Source organism: Somniosus microcephalus, unplaced genomic scaffold, assembly GCF_052327205.1.
Source record: "Somniosus microcephalus isolate GS21.2 unplaced genomic scaffold, FLI_Smic_1.0 unresolved_chr8, whole genome shotgun sequence".
Classification (NCBI taxonomy): domain Eukaryota; kingdom Metazoa; phylum Chordata; class Chondrichthyes; order Squaliformes; family Somniosidae; genus Somniosus; species Somniosus microcephalus.
Window position 1 is genome coordinate 43,475,401 of NW_028225186.1, and position 24,560 is coordinate 43,499,960.

At 45.0% G+C, this 24,560-nt stretch overlaps 2 non-coding genes across 2 annotated transcripts; one reads left to right on the forward strand and one right to left on the reverse strand.

Annotated features, from left to right (window-relative positions):
• Positions 1 to 20,735: 20,735 nt before the first annotated feature.
• On the reverse strand, positions 20,736 to 20,817 carry trnas-uga (transfer RNA serine (anticodon UGA)). The gene has a single exon. It is a non-coding gene; the product is annotated as a tRNA-Ser (tRNA).
• A 2,319-nt stretch (positions 20,818 to 23,136) lies between these two features.
• On the forward strand, positions 23,137 to 23,230 carry trnar-ucu (transfer RNA arginine (anticodon UCU)). Its single transcript has 2 exons — positions 23,137 to 23,173; positions 23,195 to 23,230. It is a non-coding gene; the product is annotated as a tRNA-Arg (tRNA).
• Positions 23,231 to 24,560: the final 1,330 nt, after the last annotated feature.

Below are 24,560 nucleotides of genomic sequence, written 5' to 3' on the forward strand. Positions count from 1 at the left end.
GATGAATTTGCAGAGTCGACTGGGCTGTGTGTGACGAGGTTGATGCCGGATGGTCTTTCCGGTTTTAGCCTTATTGTTTTCATAGCAGTTTCTGACAACTTGTTTGGCCATTTCATAGGGCAATTAAGAGTGAACCACATTGCTGTGGAGACCATCGTTTGGTCCCCCAATGTAGAGGAGACACATTCTGAGCGGCGAATACAGGATATTAAATTTAAAAAGGTACATGTTATTCACTAAGGAACTGCTGACATGCACGGTGCACATTATAATACCAGGGGCCGCATACAAGCCATCAATCGTACTGCTGAACCTCTAACCAGCAACGTGTACATTAAAACACCAGGGGGCATTCATTCACACTTACTTATACTGCAAAACTGCTAACCTCCTTGTTGGGACAGTAAGCTGTGAGGAGAAGACAAAAAGCCTGCAAAGTGATATAGATAGACTAAGTGAGTGGGCAGGTAAGGTGGCAGATGGAGTAATGTAGGGAAATGAGAGTTTATTCACTTTGGTAAGAAGAATAGAGAAAGAGAATGCTTTTAAATGGTGAGGAACTTTCAAATGTTGTTGTTCAGAGAGATTTGGGACTCCTCCTGAAAGGAGCACTGAAAGCTAGCATGCAGGTACAGCAAGCAATAAGGAAGGCAAATGGCATGCTGGCTTTTATTGCAAGGGGGTTGGAGTATAAGTGTACGGACGTCTTGCTACAATTGTGCAGGGCCTTGGCGAGACCACACCTGGAGTATTGTGCACAGTTTCGGTCTACATATCTAGGGAAGGATATACTTGCCTTGGAGGCTTTGCAACGAAGGTTCACTAGATTGATTCCTGGGATGAGAGAGCTGTCCTATGATGAGAGAATGTGTAGAACGGGCCTATACTCTCTGGGGTTTAGAAGAATGAATGTTGTTCTCATTGAAACATACAAGGTTCTGAAGGGGAATGACAGCTTAGAGGCTGAGATTTCGTTTCCCCTGGGCTGGAGTGTCCATAACTAGTTGACATGGTCTCAGGATAAGGGGTCGTCCATTAAGACTGAGATTAGGAGGAATTTCATCAATCTGAGGGTTTTGAATCTTTGGAATTCTCTGCCCCTGAGGCCTGTGGATGCTGAGTCATTGAATATAATCAAGGCTGAGATTGATAGATTTCTGGACTCTAGGGGAATCAAGGAGTATGGAAATCGGGTGGAAAAGTGGCATTGAGATCGATGATCAGCCATGATCTTATGGACTGGGGCGAAGGGTCGTATATCCAGTCCTGCTCTTATTTCTTATGTTCTTATAATCTGTTACATCTCTAACTTTATCCCATTTTGATGAAAGCACATCGACCTGAAACGTTAACGTTTTTTCTCTCGCCACAGATGTTGCCTGACCTGCTGTGTATTTCCAGCATTTCTGTTCTTATTTCAGATTTCCAGCATCCACAATATTTTGCTTTCGTATTTGAACAAATTATCAGCAATTGCTAGTGTGCATGTTGAATGTGCATGGTGCATGTTCGCAGGTCAGCAATACAAGTAACAGCAAGTGTGTGCAGCCGCTGCAGGTCAAAGGTGCGCGGTGCAGGTTAACAGTACTGCATTATTAGTAATGGCAAGAGTGCACCCCCAGCTGGTCTATTGCGCACAGTGTACATTAGCTGGTCTGCAGTATAAGTATCGGCAGTGTGTGCCTACTGCTGGTCGAACGTGCATGGTGCATGTTAGCAGGTATGCAGTAAAAGTAACGGCAAGAGAGGGCTTCCTGCTGGTCTAAGGTGCACGGTGCATGTTAACAGGACTGCAGTATAACTAACGGCGAGTGTGCGCCCGCTGCTGTTCTAAGGTGCATGGTGCATGTTAGCAGGTCTGCAGTATAGGTAACGGCAAGAGTGCGCCTCCTGCGGATCTAAGGAACACAGTGAATGTTAGCAGGTCTGCAGTATAGGTAATGGAGAGTGCGCGCCCCCTGCTGGTCTAATGCACACGGTGCACGTCAGCATGTCTGCAGTGTAAGTAACGGCGAGTGTTCGCCCCCTGCTGATCTAAGGTACACGGTGCACGTTAGCTGTTCTTCAGTAAAAGTAACGGCGAGTGTGCGCCCCCTGCTGGTCTAAGGTGCACAGTGCATGTTAGCCGGTCTGCAGTATAAGTGCGAATGCAAGAGCGTCCTCTGGTGATTTAATATAGACAGTGCGATGCCTTCAACAGTCAACGTGCTTGTTTTTGATAATTATTTATTTATTTTTAAACAAGTGTTTATGAAGACATTAAGTTCCTGACACTGAAATAATTCAACACAGAGGGAAAAAATGAGCAATTCTTACAGCAGATAATTTATTCTATGGGTGGAAGGAATGTCTAAGGGGGTTACCGAGTGATGGTGAAAACATTATTAACTTTTCTGCCATTCAGCAGAATTGTGATGAGCCTTGAGGTTTTTCTCAATTTGTAGACTGTATTTTAAAGTGTTTGGTAAAAATGCTCAGTGTTTATGACACTGGAGTTCTGTGTGAGGAGCTGGTGAGTTTAACAGGGTCAGCACCGAATGCTGGAAGTTCTCTCACAGTCTCTGTCTCTCTGAATGCTGCAGGTGGTGTGGGTGGGTCAGGGTTGATTGACGGCTGAAGGCTGTTTCTGGTTCAGTAAATGTAGAATGTTCCTTCCAAATGTGTTCTGATTGACAGCTGCAAACGACTTATTTGTCTCAGGTCACATTAAGTGAATCATTCTTTGATCATTCCGTGTCTGCTTTAAAGGGGTTTGCTGTTAGTCAGGGAACATTCTGAATCTGTTTGACACGGGTTTGCTGTCATTCTCGCATTCACTGTCTTCTTAAAATGGGTTAGCTCTCAGTCCCGGATCACCCCATGCCTGTTGACTATTGGTGTGCTGTGAGTCACGGAACACAACCATATAATAAATAGGAGCAGGAGTAGACGATACTCTCCTTGCAGCCTGCACCGCCATTCAATAAGTTCATGGCTGAACTTATACATCAATGCCACTTTCCCGCCCTATCCCCTGTCCCATGTTTCCCTTAGTGCCCTAAGATCTATCGATGTCAGTCTTGAATATACTCATTGACTGAACATCTTCAGCCCTCTGGGTTAGAGAATTCTAACGATTCAAATACCTCTGGGTCAAAAAATTTCTCTCTATCTCAGTCTAAATGGCCGACCCCTTATCCTGAGACTCTGCCCCCTAGTTCTTGACTCTCCAATCAGGGCAAACAGCCGCTCAGCATCTAAGCTGTCAAGCCCTTTAAGAATTATACACATTTCAATGCGATCATCTCTCATTCTTCTAAACTCCAGTAAAAATAGGCCCATTCTACTCAATTTCTCCTCATCTGGCAGCCCTCCCTTCCCAGAAATCAATCTAGTGAATATTCATTCCACCCCCTCCAAGGCAACTATATCCTTCCTTCGGTAAGGTTAACAAAATGTGTACATAGTGCTCCAGATGTGTTCTCAGCAAAGCCCTAAATATTTGCAGCAAGGCATCCTTACTCTCGTACTGCAAAGCCCTTGTTCTAAAGGCCAAAATCCCCTTTACGTTCCAAATTGCTTGCTGTAGCTGAATGTTACCGTCCTGTGATTCGTGTAGAAGGGCATCCAAATGCCTCTGAATCTGAAAACTCACTACTTTCTCACCATTAAAAAAAATCTTCTGTAATTCCATACTTCCTAGCAAAGTGGATAATATCACATTTCCCCACATTATACTTCACCTGACAACTTCTTGCCCATTCACTTAACCAGTCTATATTCATTTGCAGCCTATTTCCTTTCTCCTCATAGCATCCTTGCCCACTTAACTTGGTACCATCAGCAAACTTGAATATATTACACTCGGCCCCTCATCGATGTCATTGATATAGATTGTAAATGGCTGAGGGACAAGCACAGATCTTTCAGCACTCCACCAGTTGCAACCTGCCATTGCGAAAGTCACCAATTTATTCCTGCTCTCCGCTTTCTGTCCATTAACCAATCATCAATCCATGCTACTATAATACCCCCCCAATCCAATGAGCACATGTAACAACCTGTTGAGTGGCACATTATTGAACGCCTTTTGAAAATCCAAACACATTACATCCACTGGTTCCCCCTTGTCTACCCTAAAAGTTACACCCTCAAAAAATTCTGATTGCTGTGTGAAACACGATTTCTCTTTCATAAAACAGTGTTGGCTCTGCCTAATTTTTTCTGATTTTCCAAGTGTCCTCCTACCACGTCCTTAATAATGGATTACAGCATTTTCCCTGCAAATGATGTCAGGCTAACTGGCCTAATGTTCTCTTTTTTATCTCTCCCTTCTTTCTTGAACAGCGGGGTAACATTTGATACCTTCCAGTCCACGAGGACCCTTCTAGATTCTAGGGGATTCTGGAAGATCAAAGCCAATGCACGCACTGTCTCTGCAGCCACCTGTTTTAAAAACGAAGGATGTAGGCCATCAAGTCCTGGGCATTTGTTGGCTTCTTGTCCCTTTCATTTCTCCAGGTCTTTTACTTTACTAATATTAAATACTTTCATGTCCTCGATCTAATTAGCCTCTTGGTTCCACATAACTTCAGCTACGTTCTTTGTGTCTTCTACTGCAATGACAGATACAATATGTTTCATCCACGTCATGCAATTTCCTTATTCCACGTTATAATTTCTCTTGTCTCTGCCTCTAATGGACCCGCCTTTAATTTCACTAATCTCTTCCTTTTTACACAATTAAAGCTCTTACAATCTGTTTTTAAATGTCTTGCTAATTTACTCTAATTCTATTTCCTCCCTCTTTATCAATCACTTGGTCAGCTTTTGCTGATTTTCAAAACATTCCGAATCCTCAGGCTTCCGACTATTTTTGTAACATTGTAAACCTCTTTTTTTAATCTAATACAATCACGAACTTCTCCAGTTAGCCATGCTTGTACCACTTTTCCAGTGTAGTTTTTATTCCTCAAGGGAATGTATATTCGTTGAGAATTCAGAATTATTTCTTTAAATGATTGCCATTGCTTATATACCGTTATATATTTTAATCTAATTCCACAATCTACCTTAGCCAACTCGCCCCATATAACTCCGTAACTCACTTTGTTTAAATTTAAGCCCGTAGTTTCTGACTTAATGGCATCATTCTCAAATGTAATATGAAATTCTATCATATTATGAGCAATCTTCTCCAGAGGATCCTTTATGATAAGGTTACTAATTAACTCTGTCTTATTGCACAATACAAGATCTAAATTAACCTGTTCCCCAGTTCGTTCCTCGAAATATTGTTGTAGAAAACTGGCTCGAATGAAATGAATTCGTCCGCTATACTACTTCTGTCAATTTTCTTTGTCCAGTCTACATGAACAGTAATGTCTCCTATGATTATTGCCTTACCCTTGTTACATGCTCCTCTAATTTCCTGATGTAAAATCTGTCCAACATCATGATTACTGTTACGGTGGCTTTAAACTGATCCCACAACTGCTTTCCACCATTTGTTATTCCTGAGTACCGCCCATACTGATTCTACATACTGATTATCTGGGGTTTTCTCACTATTGGCTTTATCTCACCCTTTATTATCTGGCTACCCGCCTCCTTTTCCATTTTGCCTATCGTTTCTAAAAGTCAAGTACCCTGGAATATTTTGCTCCCAACCTTGGTTACCCTAAAACCACGTCTCAGTAATGGCTACTGGATCAAAGCCAATTATTTCTATTTGTGCCATTAATTGCTCTGTTCTGGAATGACAATTTTGTGCGACATTAGTTATAACTTTTTATTATTTTACCCTAATGTGGTCTTCGGCAGTACTGCCCTACTACAGCATTTAAACTTTCTGTCCCTTCCTGACAGCATCTGCTTGATTTTACCCCAATCGCTAAACTGTTCTACAGCCTGGACTTTTCCCTTTGGATTATAAACTTGCCCTTACCTGAGCCCACCTTCCCCCTTATTAGGGATTGTTCTTCTTAGAGCAGAGAAGATTAAGAGGTGTTCAAAATCATGATGGATTTGATAGAGTAAATGAGGAGAAACTGTTTGCAGTGTTAGAAGTGTTGGTAACCAGAGGACACAGATTTAAGGTGATTGGCCAAAGATCCAGAGGCGCCATGCAGGAATAAATTTTTAAGAAGCGAGTCGTTATGATCTGTAATGGGTGGTGAAAGCAGAATCAATAGTTACTTTCAAAAGGGAATTGGATAAATACTTGATGGGAAAATGTACATGGCTATGGGGAAAGAGCAGGGGAGTATTACTAATTGGATAACTCCACCAAAGAGCCGTCACATGCAAGATGAGCCGAATGGCCTTCCTCTGCACTGTCCCACACTGTGATAGTAGGATTGAACTTGACATGTAAATTAATCCCATCAATCCCAAATCATGTGGCTTTGCGGCACCATTTCTCCAGCGAACCATGACCAAAATGACGACCCTCTCTCACTCTCTCTCACTCTCTCTCTCTCTGTCTGACTCTCTCTGTCTTTCTCTTTCTGTCTCTCTCTGTCTCTCTCTTACTCTCTATCTGTCTCTCTCTGTCTCGCTCTCTCTCTGTCTCTCTCTCTCTCTCTCTCACTCTCTCTCTGTCCAGCTCTGTCTCTCTCTCTCTGTCTCTGTCTCTCTCTCTCTCTCTCTCTCTCTCTCTCTCACTGTCTCTCTCTCTCTCTGTCTGTCTCTCTCCCTCTGTCTCCCTCTCTCTTGCTCTCTCCCTCTTTCACTCTGTCTCTCTCTCTGTCTCTCGCTCTCTCCCTCTTTCACTCTCTCTCTCTCTCTCTCTCGTTCTCTCCCTCTTTTTATCTCTCCCTCTGTCTCTCTCACTCTCTGTCTCTCTCTCTGTCTGTCTGTCTCTCTCTCTCTCTCTCTCTCTCTGTCTCTCTCTCTCTGTCTGTCTGTCTGTCTCTCTCTGTCTCTCTCTCTCTTGCTCTCTCCCTCTTTCACTCTCTCTCTCTCTCTGTCTCTCGCTCTCTCCCTCTTTCACCCTAACTCTCTCTCTCTCTCTCCCTCTTTTTATCTCTCCCTCTGTCTCTCTCACTCTCTGTCTGTCTCTCTCTGTCTGTCTGTCTGACTGTCTCTCTCTCTCTCTCTGCCTCTCTCTCTCTCTCTCGCTCGCTCCCTCTTTCACTCTCTATCTCACTCGCACTCTCTCTCTCTCGCTCTCTCTCACACTCTCCACCTTTCCCTCTCTCTCTGTCTCTCTGTCCTAAATTCCGGCAGCAATCAGCAGACAGCACGGGTAAACTTGTCCATTCATAAGCAGAGAGGTTATGTTAAATTTATATAGAACCATGGTTAGATGGCACTTAGAATACTGTGCACAATTCTGGTCTCCATTTTGCAAAAAAATAGAGAACTGGCGAAGGTGCAAAGAAGATTGAGAGGGATGATACCAGAACTGAGAGGGGATAAATAACTGGAAAGTCTGAACAGGCTGGCGTTCTTTTTTATGGAAACAGAAGGCTGAGAGGTGACCTTTTAAATTCTTTAAATTATGAAGGGGTTTGATATTTCAAATTAATGAACAGATCTGCTTCAATCAGGGTTCAAACCATCACGCCTAAATCACATTGAACATTGAGAACAACGCCGCAATCAATCAGATATCGCAGCTGAAAATACATCTCTTTGAAACAGGCACTGATAAAGAATGATCATAGAATCATAGAATGGTTACAGCACAGAAGGAGGCCATTCGCTCCATCAAGCCCGTGCTGGCTCTCTGCACGAGCACTTCAGCTAGTCCCACCCGCACACCTGCCCGTTCCCCATAGCTCTGCAATTTCTGCTCATTCAGTTCCTTATCCAAGTCCGTTTTGAAGGCCACGACTGAATCTGCCTCCGTCACCCTTTCCAGTTACTAACCGCTCGTTGCCTAAAAATGTGTTTCCACATGTCGTGTTTGGACCTTTTGCATGTCACATTAAATCTGTTATCTCCGGCTCTCGACCCTTCTGGCAATCAGAACAGATTCCATCTATCTGCTCAACATAACATAAGAATATAAGAAATACGAGCAGGACTAGGTCATTTTGACCTTCGAGCCTTTATCTGCTCTGAATGGACCGCTCATGATTTTGAAATGGCCCGGGGCTGACATGATCTGTACGAAGAGTACATCCCATTTAAACAGACACAGAATGACCCGGGACTGACAGCACATCCCTTTTAAACAGACACAGAATGACACAGGACTGACAGCACATCCCTTTTTAACAGACACAGAATGATCCGGGACTGACAGCATGTCCCTTTTAAAAAGACACAGAATGACCCGGGACTGACAGCACATCCCTTTTAACACAGACACAGAATGATCTGGGACTGACAGCACATCCCTTTTAAACAGACACAGAATGATTCGGGACTGACAGCACATCCCTTTTAAGCAGACACAGAATGATCCGGGACTGACAGCATGTCCCTTTTAAACAGACACAGAATGACCCGGGACTGACAGCACATCCCTTTTAAACAGACACAGAATGATCCGGGACTGACAGCACATCCCTTTTAAACAGACACAGAACGATCCGGGACTGACAGCACATCACTTTTAAACAGACACAGAAAGATCCGGGACTGACAGCATGTCCCTTTTAAACAGACACAGAATGACCTGGGACTGACGGCACATCTCTTTTAAACAGACACAGAATGATCCGGGACTGACAGCACATCTCTTTTAAACAGACACAGAATGATCCGGGACTGACAGCACATCCCTTTTAAACAGACACAGAACGATCCGGGACTGACAGCACATCCCTCTTAAACAGACACAGAATGACCCGGGACTGACAGCACATCCCTTTTAAACAGACACAGAGTGATCTGGGACTGACAGTACATCCCTTTTAAACAGACACAGAATGACCCGGGACTGACAGCACATCCCTTTTAAACAGACACAGAATGATCCGGGGCTGACAGTTGATCCCTTTTAAACACACACAGAATGAATCACTTTCGTACTCGGACAAGCAAGTCGTTTGCATCATTCAGTCCAAAAAAGCTGTTGGTTAGGAAATTCCTGAATTGATGAACCACAGGCAGCCTTCAGTTTTTTGTAAAGAAACAAACTTTCTAACATGCACCGTGCAAATTCACCCACCAGGGCACACACTCGCCTTTACTTACACTGCAGACATGCTTACATGCACCGTGCCTGTTAACCCACCAGGTGGGGCACATTCGCCATCATTTTTAAAGTATACTTATATTAATAGCAATTTTTGTTAAACAAGTCTATTATTTTCCCCTAATACCCTGGTCTAGCAAAAGTCTATCGAACTCAGTTATACAATCATTAAATGATCCAGCAACAACTACCTTTTGTGGGAGGAAGTTCCACACTTCGACCTTTCTTTGTATGAAGAAATGTTTCCTAATTTCTCTCTTGAACGGCCTGGTTCCTATTTTAAGGTTAGGTCCCCTTGACCTAGACTCTACCACCGCCCCCACCCCCCGCCCCCATCCCTCGCCCCAGTGGAAAACTTTTCCTTCTGTCTACTCTATCAATTACCTTCAGTATCCTAAATATCAGAATCTGCCCACATGGCAGACTGATAAGACAGGTAAACGCCCAAAGGATCCATGCAAAGTGGCAAGTTGGAAGCAAAGGGTAGTGGTCGATGGGAGTTGTGTTACTGGAAGGCTGTTAAGTGGGATTCGGGAGGGTTCATTACTAGGTCCCTTGCTTTTTGTGTTACATATCACTGATTTAGACTTCAATGTAGGATTTAGAATTTTGCAGATGTTATATAAACATTGTCCATGTGGTTGTTAGTGAGGAAGAAAGCTCCAGACTGCAGGACGTTATCAATGAATTGGTCAGGTGGGCAGAAAAGTGTCAAATGGAATTCAATTCGTAGAAGTGAGAGGTAATGCATTAGGAGAGGGCTAACAGGACAAAGGAATACACAATAAATGGTAGGATATGAAGGAGCGTAAAAGAACAGAGGGACATTGGAGTGCATGTCCACAGGTCCATGAAGGTCGCAGTGCTGGTAGATAAGGTGTTTAAGGAGGCAATAGCAAAAGACAGCGGATGCTGGAATCTGAAATAAAAACAAAAAGTATTGGAAATATTCAGCAGGTCATTATTTCTGATTGCCTGCTGAATATTTCCAGCATTTTCTGTTTTTATTTCAGATGAGCTGCTGAATATATCCAGCAGTTTCTGTTTTTATTATTGGTTAAAAAGTCCTAGGGAATATTTTCCTTTATTAGGCGGCAGGTGGTTAAGAAGGCAAATGGTATGTTGGCCTTCATAGCGAGAGGGTTTGAGTACAGGAACAAGGATGTATTGCTGCAGTTGTACAGGGCATTGGTGAGACCACATCTTGAGCATTATGTGCAGTTTTGGTCGCCTTATCTGAGGAAGGATGTTCTTGCCATGGAAGGAGTTCTGCAAAGATTCACCAGGCAGATAGCTGGGATGGCAGGAATGATGTATGACGAGAGATTGGGTCGATTGGGCTTATACTCACTGGAGTTTAGAAGAATGAGAGGGTATCTCATTGAAACGTATAAAATTCTGACAGGACTGGACAGACTAGATGCAGGAACGATGTTCCCGATGGTCGGTGAATCCAGAGCCAGGGGTCACAGACTAAGGATAAGGGGTAAGCCATTTAGGACAGAGATGAGGAGGAATTTCTTCATCCCGCGAGTGGTGAACCTGTGGAATTCTAAACCACGGAAGGCAGTAGAGGCCAATTCATTAAATATATTCAAGAAGGAGTTGGATATATTTCTTAAGACTAAAGGGATCAACGGTTATGGGGAGAAAGTAGGGACCGGGTACTGAATTTGAATGATCAGCCATGATCGCATTGAATGGCGGAGCAGGCTCGAGGGGCCGAACGGCCTACTCCTGCTCCTATCTTCAATGTTTCTATGTTTCTATTCGCCAAGGCATAGAATTCAACAACAGGATTGTTATGCTTGAACAGTATAAAACACTAGTTAGGCCACAGCTAGAGTACTGCAGACAGTTTTGGTCACCACAGTACAGGAAAGATGTGATTGCACTAGAGAGGGTACCGAGGAGATTTACTAGGATGTTGCCAGGACTGGAAAATTTTTGCTATAAGTAAAGATTGGATAGGGTTGGGTTGTTATCTTTGGAGCAGTGGAGGTGGGGGGAAGACATAATTGAGGTGCATAAAATTCTGAGGGGCCAAGATACAGTGGATAGGAAGGACCTTTTTCCCTTAGCAGAAATGTCAATGATCAGGGGCGTAGATTTAAAGTAACTGGTAAAATAATGAAAGAGGAGTTGACAAGAACCATTTTCACACAGAGAGTGGAGCGGATCTGGAAGTCACTACCGATCACATTAATAGAAAGCACTATGGATATGTACTTGAAGTGCTGTAACCTACAGGGCTACGCACCCAGAGCTGGAATGTGGGATTAGGCAAAACATCTTTTTCGTCCAGCAAAGACACGATGGGCCGAATGGCCTCCTTCTCTGGCGTAAATTTCTGTATTTCTATGATCACTGCCCTTAATCTTCAATATTCCAGGGAATACAAGCTTAGTTTATGTGATCTCTGCTCATAGCCTAACCCTTGGTGCCCTGGTAACACACTCGTGAATCTGCACCGCACTCCCTCCAAGGTCAATATATCCTTTCGAAGGTGCAGTGCGCAGAACTGTACACAGTGGCCTAACCAGGCCTCTGCACAGCTGTCACACAACTTCCTTCCATTTATATTGTGCAGGGCAGTTGTCTAATAGTTTGCACAGGTCATTTCACTGTTGAAAGGTTGAATTTGCACAGCTGCGATCGCCGAGTGGTTAAGGCGTTGGACTTGAAATCCAATGGGTTTTTCCCATGCCGGATCAAACCCTGCGCGTCAGTAATTCTACAGCAAATTCTTTATTTTGTTTCATCGGTTCACTGTGGAGATCACTGGCCCCGAAACTGATCAGAACTCCCTCCACTGCACGTTATTACACTGATTAACCCAAAGCTGTTGTTCCAATTGGAAGCACTAATTTATCATCAATTAGAAATTGTGGATTTGTTTGAAGCTATTTGCAAAGATCAGTGAGAAATTTACACATAAGACAACACGTAAAAATTCCATTTAATAAAGAACCCTGCAATGTTTGGAAGGAAAAGAGTGGAAACGCGGTTTGGTTTTCTAAAGCAGAACATGAATTAAAAAGTGTGTAAAATGACGATGGCAGAACTCGAACCTGCAATTTTCTGATGGCATCAGAATTTACACCAACGTCAGACACCTTATCCATTAGGCCACGCAGCCACAAAAATGGGCACTAAACAAATCCTAATAATGAGTGATTAAACTCCGTCATTGTGTTCATTTCAAGAACAACAGAGAATGCTGGAAACACTAAGCAGGTCAGGCAGCATCGAGTGAGGGCGAAACAGAGTTAAACTTTCAGGTCGAACCCTTCGTCAGAAGTGGAAAAGGTTAGGGAAGAGGGATTTTTAAGCAGGGGTGGGTGGAGGTGAGGTAACAACAAAGGGAATGTCTGTGATAGAATGGAAGGCAGGAGAGATTGTCTGACAAAAGGGATGATGGTGCAAGGCAATAGGAGAGGTAATAGGACAAGTTAACGAATAACAGATGGCTCAAGATGAGGTGTGAATGATTATGGCAGAAACATTAACAACTGTCATGTGAGGAAACATGAGAAACAATTAAGAAAATAAAAGAAATAGAGGGGCCAATTTATAGCCTGAAATTGTTGAACTCGGTGTAAAGTCCAGAAGGCTGTAAAGTGGCGAACAGAAAGATGAGGTGCTGTTCCTCGAGCTTACATAGAGCTTCATTGGAACAGTGTAACAGGCCAAGGAAGGAGAGATCAGAGAGGGAGTGGAGCAGATAATTATAGTGACAGGTGACCGGAAGCTCTGGTTCACACTTGCCGACTGTTCTGCAAAGCGGTCACCCAATCTCCATTTGGTGTCACAATGTAGATTCAGCGAATACAGTATACTAAATTGTAAGAAGTACATGTAATCGCTGATTCACCTGGGCGATGGGAAGGAAGGAGGTAAAAAGGGCAGGTGTTGAATCTGCTGCACTTGCATGGGATGGTGCGGGGTGAAGGAGAAGGTGTGTTGGGGTGATAGAGGAGTGGACCAGGCTGTCATGGAGGGAGCGGTCCCTTCGAAATGCTGAAAGGGAGGAGGGGAAGATGTGTTTGGTGGTGGGATCATGCTGGAGGTGGTGGAAATGGCGCAGGATGATTCGTTGAATGTGGAGGCGGGTGGGGTGAAAGGTGAGGAGAAGGGGGGAGCGCTATTCTGTTTCTGGGAGTGAGCGGAAGGGTGAGAGCTGCCGTGCGGGAAATGGAACAGACTCGGTCGAGTGTCATGTCAACCATGGTAGAGGGTGATCCTCAGTTGAGGAAAATGTAAGACATACCGGAAGCACTGGTTTGGAAGGTGGCCTCATCAGAACAGATGCAACAGAGACAGATAAACTGGGAGAATGGAATAGAATGGAATGGATAAATCCCCAGGGACTGATAATCTACATCCTAGTGTACTTAAGGAAGTGGCCCTAGAAATAGTAGATGCATTGCTGGTCATCTTCCAAAATTCGATAGGCTCTGGAACAGTTCCCATGGATTGGAGGGTAGCTAATGTTACCCCACTATTCAAAAAAGGTGGTAGAGAGAAAGGGGGGAATTATAGACCGGTAAGCCTGACATCGGTAGTGGGGGAAATGCTATGTGGATGTGGTGTATTTGGACATTCAGAAGGCTTTTGAGAAGGTCCCACACAAGAGATTAGCGTGTAAAGTTAAGGCACATGGGATTGGGGGCAAGGTACTGACTTGGATGGATAACTGGTTGGCAGAAAGGAAGCAAAGAGTTGGAATAAACGGGTCTTTTTCCGAGTGGCAGGCAGTGACTGGTGGGGTACCACAGGGATCGGTGCTAGGACCCCAGTTATTCACAATATATATTAATGATCTAGACGAGGGAACTAGATGTAATATCTCCAAGTTTGCAGATGACACAAAGCTGGGTGGGCATGTGTGCTGTGAGGAGGATGCCGAGAAACTCCAGTATGATTTGGACAGGTTGGGTGATTGGGAAGAAGCATGTCCGATGCAGTATAATGTGGATAAATGCGAGGTTGTCCACTTTGGTGGCATAAACAGGAAGGCAGATTATTACCTGAACGTCAATAGATTGGGAGAAGGGGAAGTGCAACTAGACCTGGGTGTCCTAGTGCACCAGTCGCTGAAGGTAAGCATGCAGGTGCAGCAGGCGGTTAAGAAGGCAAATGGTATGTTGGCCGTCGTAGCGAGAGGGTTCGAGTACAGGAACAAGGATGTCTTGCTGCATTTGTACAGGGCCTTGGTGAGACCACATCTTGAGCATTGTGTGCAGTTTTGGTCACCTTATCTGAGGAAGGATGTTCTTGCCATTGAGTTAGAGTAGTGAAGATTCACCAGACTGATACCTGGGATGGCAGGAATGACATATGAGGAGAGATTGGGTCGATTGGTCTTATTCTCGCTGGAGTTTAGAAGAATGAGAGGTGATCTCATTGATACTTATAAAATACTAACAGGACTTGACAGACTAGATGCAGTAAGGATGTTCCCAATGGCCGGGGATTCCAGAACCAGGGGTCAAAGACTAAGGATAAGGGGTAAGCCATTGCGGACAGAGATGAGGAGGAATTACTTCATCCAGAGAGTGGTGAACCTGTGGAATTCTCTACCACAGAAGTCAGTGGAGGCCAATTCACTAAATATATTCAAGAAGGATAAGATATATTTCTTAAGGCTAAAGGGATCAAGGGATATGGGGAGAAGGCAGGGACTGGGTACTGAATTTGGATGATCAGCCATGATCTCATTGAATGGTGGAGCAGGCTCGAGGGGCTGAATGGCCTACTCCTGCTCCTATCTTCTATGTCTCTATGGTTCTATGAGCCCTTACAGCAAGCGTGGTGGGAGGAAGTGTGGTCCAGGTAGTTGTGAGAGTCAGTGGGCTTATAGTGGATGTTGGTCGATAGCCTATCCCCAGAAATGGAGACAGAGAAGTCGAGGAAGGGAATGGAAGAGTCGGAGATGGACCATGTCAAGGTGAGGGAAGGGTGGAAATTGGAGGCAAAGTGAAAGAAATTATCTAGTTCAGGGCGAGAGCAGGAAACGGCACCAATACAATCAATGATGTACCGGAAAAAGAGGTGAGGAAGGGGACCTGAGTAGGACTTGAACAAAGAATGTTCCACATAACCCACAAAAGGGCAGGCATAGCTAGGGCCCATGCAGGTACCTATAGCAACACCTTTAATTTGGAGGAAGTGAGTGGAATCAAAGGAGAAGTTGTACAATGTGAGAACAAGTTCAGTCAGGCGGACGAGGGCGGTGGTGGATGGGGACTGGTGGGGCCTCTGTTCAAGGAAGAAGTGGAGCCGCTTAAGGCCGTCCTGGTGGTGGATGGAGGTGTAGAGGCAATGGACATCCAGAGTGGAAAGGAGACATTTGGGGCCAGGAAACTGGAAACGGTTAAAATACGGAGGGTGTTGGAAGAGTCGCGCATGTAGGTGGGAAGGGACTGGACAAGTCGAGAAAAAATAGAGTGAAGACAGGAAGAAATCAGTTCTGTGGAGCAAGAACAGGCTTCAACAATTGGTCAACCAGGGCAGTCCTGTTTGTGGATCTTGGGAAGGATGTAGAAGTGGGCAATGCAGTGTTGAGGATCTGGGAGATTGGCGGCCATGGGGGGAAGATCTCCAGAGGAGATGAGGTCAGTGACAGTCTTGGAAACAATTGCTTGATGTTCAGTAGTGGGGTCATGGTCCAGGGGGAGGTAGGAGGAGCTGGCAGAGAGTTGCCGTTCAGCCTCCGGATGGTAGAGGTCGGTTCTCCAAACAACAACAGCACCATCTTTGTCAGCAGGTTTAATAACAATGTTAGGGTTGGATCGGAGGGAACGGAGTGCTGCAAGTTCAGAGGGAGATAGGTTGGAGTGGGTGAGGGGAGCAGGGAACTGGAGATGGCCGATGTCATTTCAGTCTCATTCTTTGCACTCCAAACCAACAGAAAGAGTAGACAATGGTAATGCTGTAGGTGTAATTTATCTGGATTTTCAGAAGGCCTTCGATAATGTACCCCATAATAGACTGATGAACAAGGTCATAGAATCCGGAGTCAGGCGAGAAGTAGTGGAATGGATTGCTGGCTGGCTTAAGGAGAGAAGGCAGATAGTCCGACTGCCGGGTAGTTTATTCACAGTGGCAGAAGGTGGGTAGTGGTGTTCCACAAGTATCTGAGCTGGAGCCTCTGCTGTTCCCAATTTATATTAACGATTTAGACTTAGTGATCAGAAACACAATTTATAAATTTGCAGATGACACCAAATTGGGGGTGGGATAGTCAATACTGAGGAGGACTGCAACAAGTTACAGGAGGACATTAATAAACTTGCAGAATGGGCATAGAATTGGCAAATGAATTTGAACACAGATAAGTGTGACGTATTTCTTTATGTTAGGAGAATAGGGAGGTCACTTATTTCTTGGCGGGTGCAAGTCTAGGTGGGGTAGAGGAACAAAGGGATCTCGGAGTACAAATGCACAAATCACTGAAAGTTGTTACACAGGTTAATAAGGCCATATATAAAGCAAACCAAGCACTGCGGTTTATTTCTAGAGGGATAGAATTGAAAAGTAGGGAAATTATGCTAAACCAGTACCAAACCTTGGTTAGACCAAGGGTACAGTGAAGATTTACAAGGAAGATACCAGAAATGTGAGGCTTTACATTTCATGAAAGGATTAACAGGCTGGGTCCCTTTTCATTTGAAAAAAGAAGGCTGAGAAGTGAGCTAATAGAGATCTTTAAAATTATGAAAGGTTTTTACAGAGTGAATATAGAGAGAATGTTTCCACTTGTGGAGAAGAGCATAACTAGAGGCCATCAATATAAGATAGTCAGCAAGAAATCCAATCGGGAATTCAGCAGAAACTTCTTTACCCAGAGAGTGGTGAGAATGTGGAGCTCGCTACCACAGGGAGTGGTTGAAGCGAATAGTTTCGATGCATTTTAGGGGAGGCTAGGTTAGAACATGAGGGAAAAGTGATCAGAGGGTTATGCTGATAGATTTAGATGAGGAAAGACGGGAGGAGGATCGAGTGGAACATAAACGGTGGCATGGACTGGTTGGACGGAACGGTCTGTTTCTGGCGGTATGTTAATAATGAGTGATTAAACCCCGGGGTTGTATTTATTTCAGTTCTATTCTTTGCACTCCAAACCAATCAGCGGCTGTGAACCGTTCACTGATTGAAATACGAGAAGTCCTGATGGATCTGGAATTGTTCAATTAATGTTGGAAACCTCCGCAGGTCATAACTCAGGATTTCCAGCTTTCCTTCAAAGTATTGCAGGTCCCGTGTGAGTTTCCATCCAAACTTTTCAACAAATAACAAATGCAAGAAACTACCCTCTCTACCAAAAATCAAATGGCCCGTACGGGGATCAAACCCGCGACCTTGGCACCACGCTCTAACCAATTAAGCTAACCAGCTGTCGGGTTTTGTTTATGTGTATAAGCTTATATTTTAGAGACTCTAGCTGACGATTTCCTGCATTAATCTTTCAGCATACAACTTGCAGTTGTCAATCATACACTATCCTATCGGCAAATACTGTACATATGTCACTCTGTGCCACACATGACAACAGCCAACACAAGTGCCAGGCAATGGCCAGCTCCAACAAGCAAAAGTCTAACCACCGCCCCTTCACATTCAACAGCATGACCATCACCGAATCCGCCACCACCATTACCAACAACAACTTGCATTTATATAGCACCATTAACGTAGTAAAACGTCCCAAGGCGCTGCACAGGTGTATTTTCAGACAAAACATTTGACACCAATCCACATAAGGAGAAATTAGGGCAGGTGACCAAAAGCTTGATCAAAGAGATAGGTTATAAGGAGCATCTTAAAGGAGGAAAGAGAGGTGGACAGGTTTAGGCAGGGAATTCCAAAGCTTAGGGCAACAGGAAGGTTGAGCGATTATAATCAGGGATGCTCAGGAGAGCAGGATTAGAGGAGCGCAGATATTTCAGGGAGTTGTGGGGCTAAAGGACATTACAGAGATAGGGAGGGGCGAGGCCGTGGAGGGAATAGAAAAGCAAAATATTATTAAAATGGAGAGAGACTACAGAATGCTGCGGTTAAGAGGGATCTGGGTGTCCTCGTACATGAAACACAAACAGTTAGCATGCAGTAATTAAGTAGGCAAATGGAAGGTTGGCCGTTATTGCAAGGGGCTTGGAGTATAAAAGTAGGGAAGTCTTGCTACAACTGTACAGGTGAGGCCACGCCTAGAGCACTGCATACATTTTTGTTCTCCTTATTTAAGGAGGGATATACTTGCATTGGAGACAGTTCAGAGAAGGTTCTCCAGGTTGATTCCTGGGATGAAGGGATTGTCTTAGAGGAAAGGTTGAGCAGGTTGGGCCTATACTCATTGGAGGTTAGAAGAATGAGAGGTGATCTTATTGAAACATATCAGATTCTGAGGGGGCTTGACAGGGTAGATGCTGAGAGGCTGTTTTCCCTCATGGGGGAATCTAGAATCAGGTGGCATAGTTTCAGAATAAGGATTTGTCCATTTAAGACGCAGATGAGGAGGAATTTCTTCTCTCAGAGGGTTGTGAATCTTTGGAATTATCTCCCCCAGAGAGCTGTGGAGCCTGAATCATTGATTATATTCAAGGCTGAGATAGACAGATTGTTGAACTATCGGAGAGTCAAGGGTTAAGGGGGAACAGGCAAAAAAGTGGAGTTGAGGCCAAGATCAGATCAGCCATGACCTTATTGAATGGTGGAGCAGGCTCGAGGGGTCAAATGGCCAACTCCTGCTCCTATTTCTTATGTTCTTATGTTCTTATAAGGGCAGCAGGTGCATGGGAACACCATCAACTCCAAGTTCCCCTCCAAGTTACACACCATCCCGACATGAAAATATATCACCATAACTTCATCGTCACTAGGTCAAAATCCTAGAATTCCCTCCCGAACAGTACTATTGGAGTACCTTCACCACATTGACTGCAGTGGGTCAAGAGGGCTTCTCACTACCACCTTCTCAAGGGCAATTAGGGATGGACAATTAATGCTGGCCTTGCCAGCGATGCCCAAGTCCTAGGAACAAATTACATTAAATTAAAATAGTCACGACTGGATGTGACAGGATTGCAGAGCTTTGATCTGATCCGTTGGTTGTTGGATCGCTTCGCTCTGTCTACACATGCTGTTTCCATAGCTTAGCATGTGTGTAGCCCTGTGTTGTAGCTGCATCAGGTTGGCACCTCATTATAGGTATGCCTGGTGCTGCTCCTGAAATGCTCTTCTACACTCCTCATTGAACTAGGGTTGGTCCCCTGTCTTGATGCTAATGGTAGGGTGAGGGATATGCCAGTTCATAAGGATACAGATTGTGGTGGAATACAATTCCAAAACTGAGGCCCCCCCTGCTCTCTCGGGTGGACATAAAAAATCCCATGGCACTATTGGAAGAAGAGCAGGGGGTGGTGAGGTTTACCCCGGTGTCCTGTAGCCAATATTTATCCGCAAATCACCATCACTAAAACAGGTTATCATCGATTATCACATTGTGGGAGCTTGCTGTGCACAAATTGGCTGCTGCTGTTTTTCCTACATTACAACAGCGACTACAACTTCATTGCCTGTAAAGCGCTTTGAGACGTCCTCAGGTGAAAGGCGCTGTAGAAATCAGAGTCTTTCTTTTACAGCCTTCGAAGTCACAGAATCACAGAAACCCCACAGTGCAGATAGAGGCAATTTCGGCCCATCGAGCCTGCACCGACACATATCCCACCCGATCCCCGTAACCCCTACACCAACACATATCCCACCCTATCCCCGTAACCCCACGTATTTAATCCCCCTAACACTAAGGGTCAATTTATCATAGCCAATCAACCTAACCCGCACATCTTTGGACTGTGGGAGGAAACCGGAGCACTGACAACTGACAAAAAGCAAAAATCAACATAAATTGAATTTAACAGCAAAAAAATTTAAGGCAGACCGGTTAGCTCAGTAGGTTAGAGCGTGGTACTAATAACGCCAAGGTCGCGGGTTTGATCCCCGGATGGGCCATTTACTTTTTGATGGTGTGGGTAGTTTCTTAATATTACTATTTGCTGAAAAGATTGGAGCTGTAATACTTTGAAGCAAAGCTACAAAACCTTAGTTCTGCCGAGAGCTCAAGGAACTGGAAGGTTGACCCTGTGTCTATCTGTCCACAGATGGCGCTGATCTACAAAGTGTTCCTACTGGTCGCGTGGCCTAATGGATAAGGCGTTTGACTTCGATATTAATCGCTGAGGTTATCAGAAAGTTACAGGTTCGAGTCCTGCCACGGTCTTTTTACACACTTTTTGATTCGTGTTCAGTTTTATAAAACCAAACCGTGTTCCCACTTAGTAGCTGAAGGTGATTCCCTACCAAACACTGCAGGGCTCTTTATTAATTACTATTTTTGATGCTGCTTTGTGTTTGTATTGCTTACTAGTTCCCAACAAATCCACAATATCTAATTGATGCCGATAAATTATTAGTGTTCCAATTGGAACAACAGCTTTGGGTTAATCAGTGTAATAAAGTGCAGTGGAGGGAATTCTGATCAATTTCGGGGCCAGTGATCGCCACAGGGAGCCGATGAAATAAAATAAAGAATTTGCATCAAAGTCGCTGCGAGCAGGGTTCGAACCTGCGCGGGGAAACCCCATTGGATTTCAAGTCCAACGCCTTAACCACTCGGCCATCGCAACTGCACATTAACAGTGAGAAAATACTTCCTACTGTGAGTGAGTCAGGAACTAGCTCAGAGAAGACAGGTCACAAATACTCACCGATAAATCCAGCAGGGAATTCAGGATTAACATCTTTGGCCAAAGAGTGCTGAGAATGCAGTAGTTGAGGCGAATACTACAGATGCATTTAAGAGGAAGGGAGAAAGGAATAGAAGGATATGTTGATAGGATTTTTTAAATTCGTTTATGGGATGTGGGTGCGCTGGCAAGGCCAGCATTAAATGCCCATCCCTAATTGCCTCTTGAGAAGGTGGTGGTGAGCCGCCTTCTTGAACCGCTGCAGTCCGTGTGGTGAAGGTACTCCCACAGTGCTGTTAGGGAGGGAGTTCCAGGATTTTGACATAGTGACGATGAAGGATCGGCAATATACTTCTAAGTCAGATTGGTGTGGGACTTGGAGGGGAACTTGGAGGTGGGGGTGTTCCCATGCACCTGCTGCGCTTGTCCTTCTAGGTGGAAGAGGTTGCGTGTTTGGCAGGTGCTGCTGAAGAAGCCTTGGTGAGTTGCTGCAGTGCATCTTGTAGATGGTATGCACTGCAGCCACGGTGCGCTGGTGGTGGAGGGAGTGAATGTTTAAGATGGTGGATGGGGTACCAATCAAGCGGGCTGCTTTGTCCTGGATGGTGTCGAACTTCTTGAGTGTTGTTGGAGCTGCACTCATCCAGGCAAATGGAGAGTATTCCATCAAACTCCTTACTTGTGCCTTGTAGATGGTAGAAAGGCTTTGGGGAGTCAGGAGGTGAGACACCCGACGCAGAATGCCTAGCCTCTGACCTTCTCTTGTTGTCACAGTATTTATGTTCAATGGTAACCCCCAGGATGTTGGTGGTCAGCTCCTTTGTTCATGTTGGACCAAGGTTTTAATGAAGTCGGGAGCCGAGTGCTCTTGGCAGAACCCAGACCAGGCATCAATGAGCAGGTTATTGGTCAGTAAGTGCCACTTTACAGCACTGTGGATGACACCTTCCATCACTTTGCTGATGATTGAGAGTAGAGAGTAGACTGATGGGGCGGGAATTGGCTGGATTGGATTTGTCCTGCTTTTTGTGGACAGGACATACCTGGGCAGTCGTCCACATTGTTGGATAGATGCCAGTGTTGTAGCTGTACTAGAACAGCTTGGCTGGAGCACAAGTCTTCAGAATGATAGCCGGGGTGTTGTCAAGGCCCAGAGCCATTGCTATATCCAGTGTGCTCAGCCTTTTCTTGATATCACGTGGAGTGAATCGAATTGGCTGAAGGCTGGCTTCTGTGATGGTGGGGACCTCAGGAGGAGGCTGATATGGATCAGGCCAGGTTGTCCGTATAGTTTCATTTTTATTATTTTGTTTCGTAGCGGTTTGTTACAACTAAGTGGCTTACTAGGCAATTTCAGAGGGCAGTTAAGAGTCAACCACATTGCTATGGGACTGGAGTCACACAAAGGCCAGACCAGGTAAGGACGGCAGATTTCTTTCCCTGAAAGACATTAGTGAACCAGATGGGTTTTTACGACAATCCGATAGTTTCATGGTTACCATTACTGATTCTAGTTTATTTGGGGGGTGAGGAGAAATAGAGAAGGAGGAGGCTCGTGTGGAGACCAGTTCGTGCGAATGGACTGTTTCTGTGGGGCAGACTCTATAATATTATGTAACACCCGTTTTAATCAGACACAGAATAATCCGGGACTGACAGCACATCCCTTTTAAACAGACACAGCATGACCAGGGACTTACAGCACATCCCTTTTAAACAGACACAGAATGACCCGGGACTGACAGCACATCCCTTTTAAACAGACACAGAATGACCCGGGACTGACAGCACATCCCTTTTAAACAGACACAGAGTGATCCTGGACTGGCAGTACATCCCTTTTAAACAGACACAGAATAATCCGGGACTGACAGCACATCCCTTTTAAACAGACACAGAATAATCCGGGACTGAAAGCATGTCCCTTTTAAACAGACACAGAATGATCCGGGACTGACAGCACATCCCTTTTAAACAGACACAGAATAATCCGGGACTGACAGCATGTCCCTTTTAAACTGACACAGAATAAACCGGGACTGACAGCATGTCCCTTTTAAACAGACACAGAATGATCCGGGACTGAAAGTAGACCCCTTTTAAACAGACACAGAATGATCCGGGACTGAAAGTAGACCCCTTTTAAACAGTCATGGAATGCTGCCTGACCTGCAGAGTGTTTCCAGCATTTCATCTGTTTATATTTCAGATTTCCAGCATCAACACTATTTTGCTTTTGTAACAGATTTTTACATAATTGGCTCTGTGGCGCAATGGATAGTGCATTGGACTTCTACTTATATGATCAGATTAAGGTATTCAAAGGTTGTGGGTTCGAGTCCCACCAGAGTCGGGTTTTAGGGTTCGGTGGTTCTTTCACTAACGGTACATTTTGCAGTAAATCGGTAATTCAGAGAAGGGAAACTACCGCCCGACACTTTCCCTCTGAGTACTCTGAACCCCTGAGTCAGTTACACAGAAGCAGGAGGAGGCCATTCAGTCCCATGGCCGTTTTACATAGGAACAGGAGGAGACCATTCAGTCCCATGACCCTTTTACACAGTAACAGGAGGAGGCCATTCAGCCCCTTTAGCCTGTTATACTGGAACAGTAGCAGGCCATTCAGCCCCTCGAGCATGTTACACAGGGACAAGAGGAGGCCTTTAACGCCTCGAGCCTGTTGCATTGGACAGGAGGAAGCCGTTCAGCGATACAAGATCTGTACAAGAACAGTAGAACTCCATTCAGCCCCTCGAACCTGCTACATAGGATGAAGAGGAGGCAAATCAGACCCATGATCCAGTTATAAAGGAACAGGAGGAGGCAATTCAAACCCACGAGTCTGTTTCACAGGAACAGCAGGAGGCCATTCAGCCCCTCAAACCTGCCACACATGAACAGGAGGAGGACATTCAGTCCCTCAAGCCTGCTACACTGGAACAGGAGGAGGCAATTCAGACACACGAGTCTGTTATACGGGAACAGGAGGAGGCCATTCAGCCCCTCAAGCCTGTTATACATGAACAGGAGGAGGCCATTCAGCCCCTCGAGCCTGTTATACATGCACAGGAGGATGCCATTCAGCCCCTCGAGCCTGTTACACAGTAACAGGAGGAGGCCATTCAGCCCCTCAAGCCTGTTACATAGGAACAAGAGGAGACAATTCAGACACACGAGCCTGTTATACAGGAACAGGGGGAGGCAATTCAGCCTGTCGAGCATGTTATACAGGAAAAGGAGGAAGCCATTCAGCCCCTCAAGCCTGTTAGACAGGAACAGGAGGAGGCCATTCAGCCCCTCGAGCCGGTTACACAGGAATAGGAGGAGGCCATTCCGCCCTTCAAGCCCGTTATACATGAACAGGAGGAGGCCATTCAGCCCCTCGAGCCTGTTATACATGCACAGGAGGATGCCATTCAGCCCCTTGAGCCTGTTACACAGGAACAGGAGCAGGCCATTCAGCCCCTTGAGTCTGTTATACAGGAACAGGAGGAGGCCATTCAGCCCTTCGAGTCTGTTATAAAGGAACAGGAGGAGGCCAATCATCTCCTCGGGTATGTTACACATAAACAGGAAGAGGCCATTCAGCCCATCGAGCATATCATACAGGAACAGGAGGAGGCCATTCAGCCCCTCGAGCCTGTTATGCAGGAACAGGAGGAGGCTATTCAGCCTTTTATGCA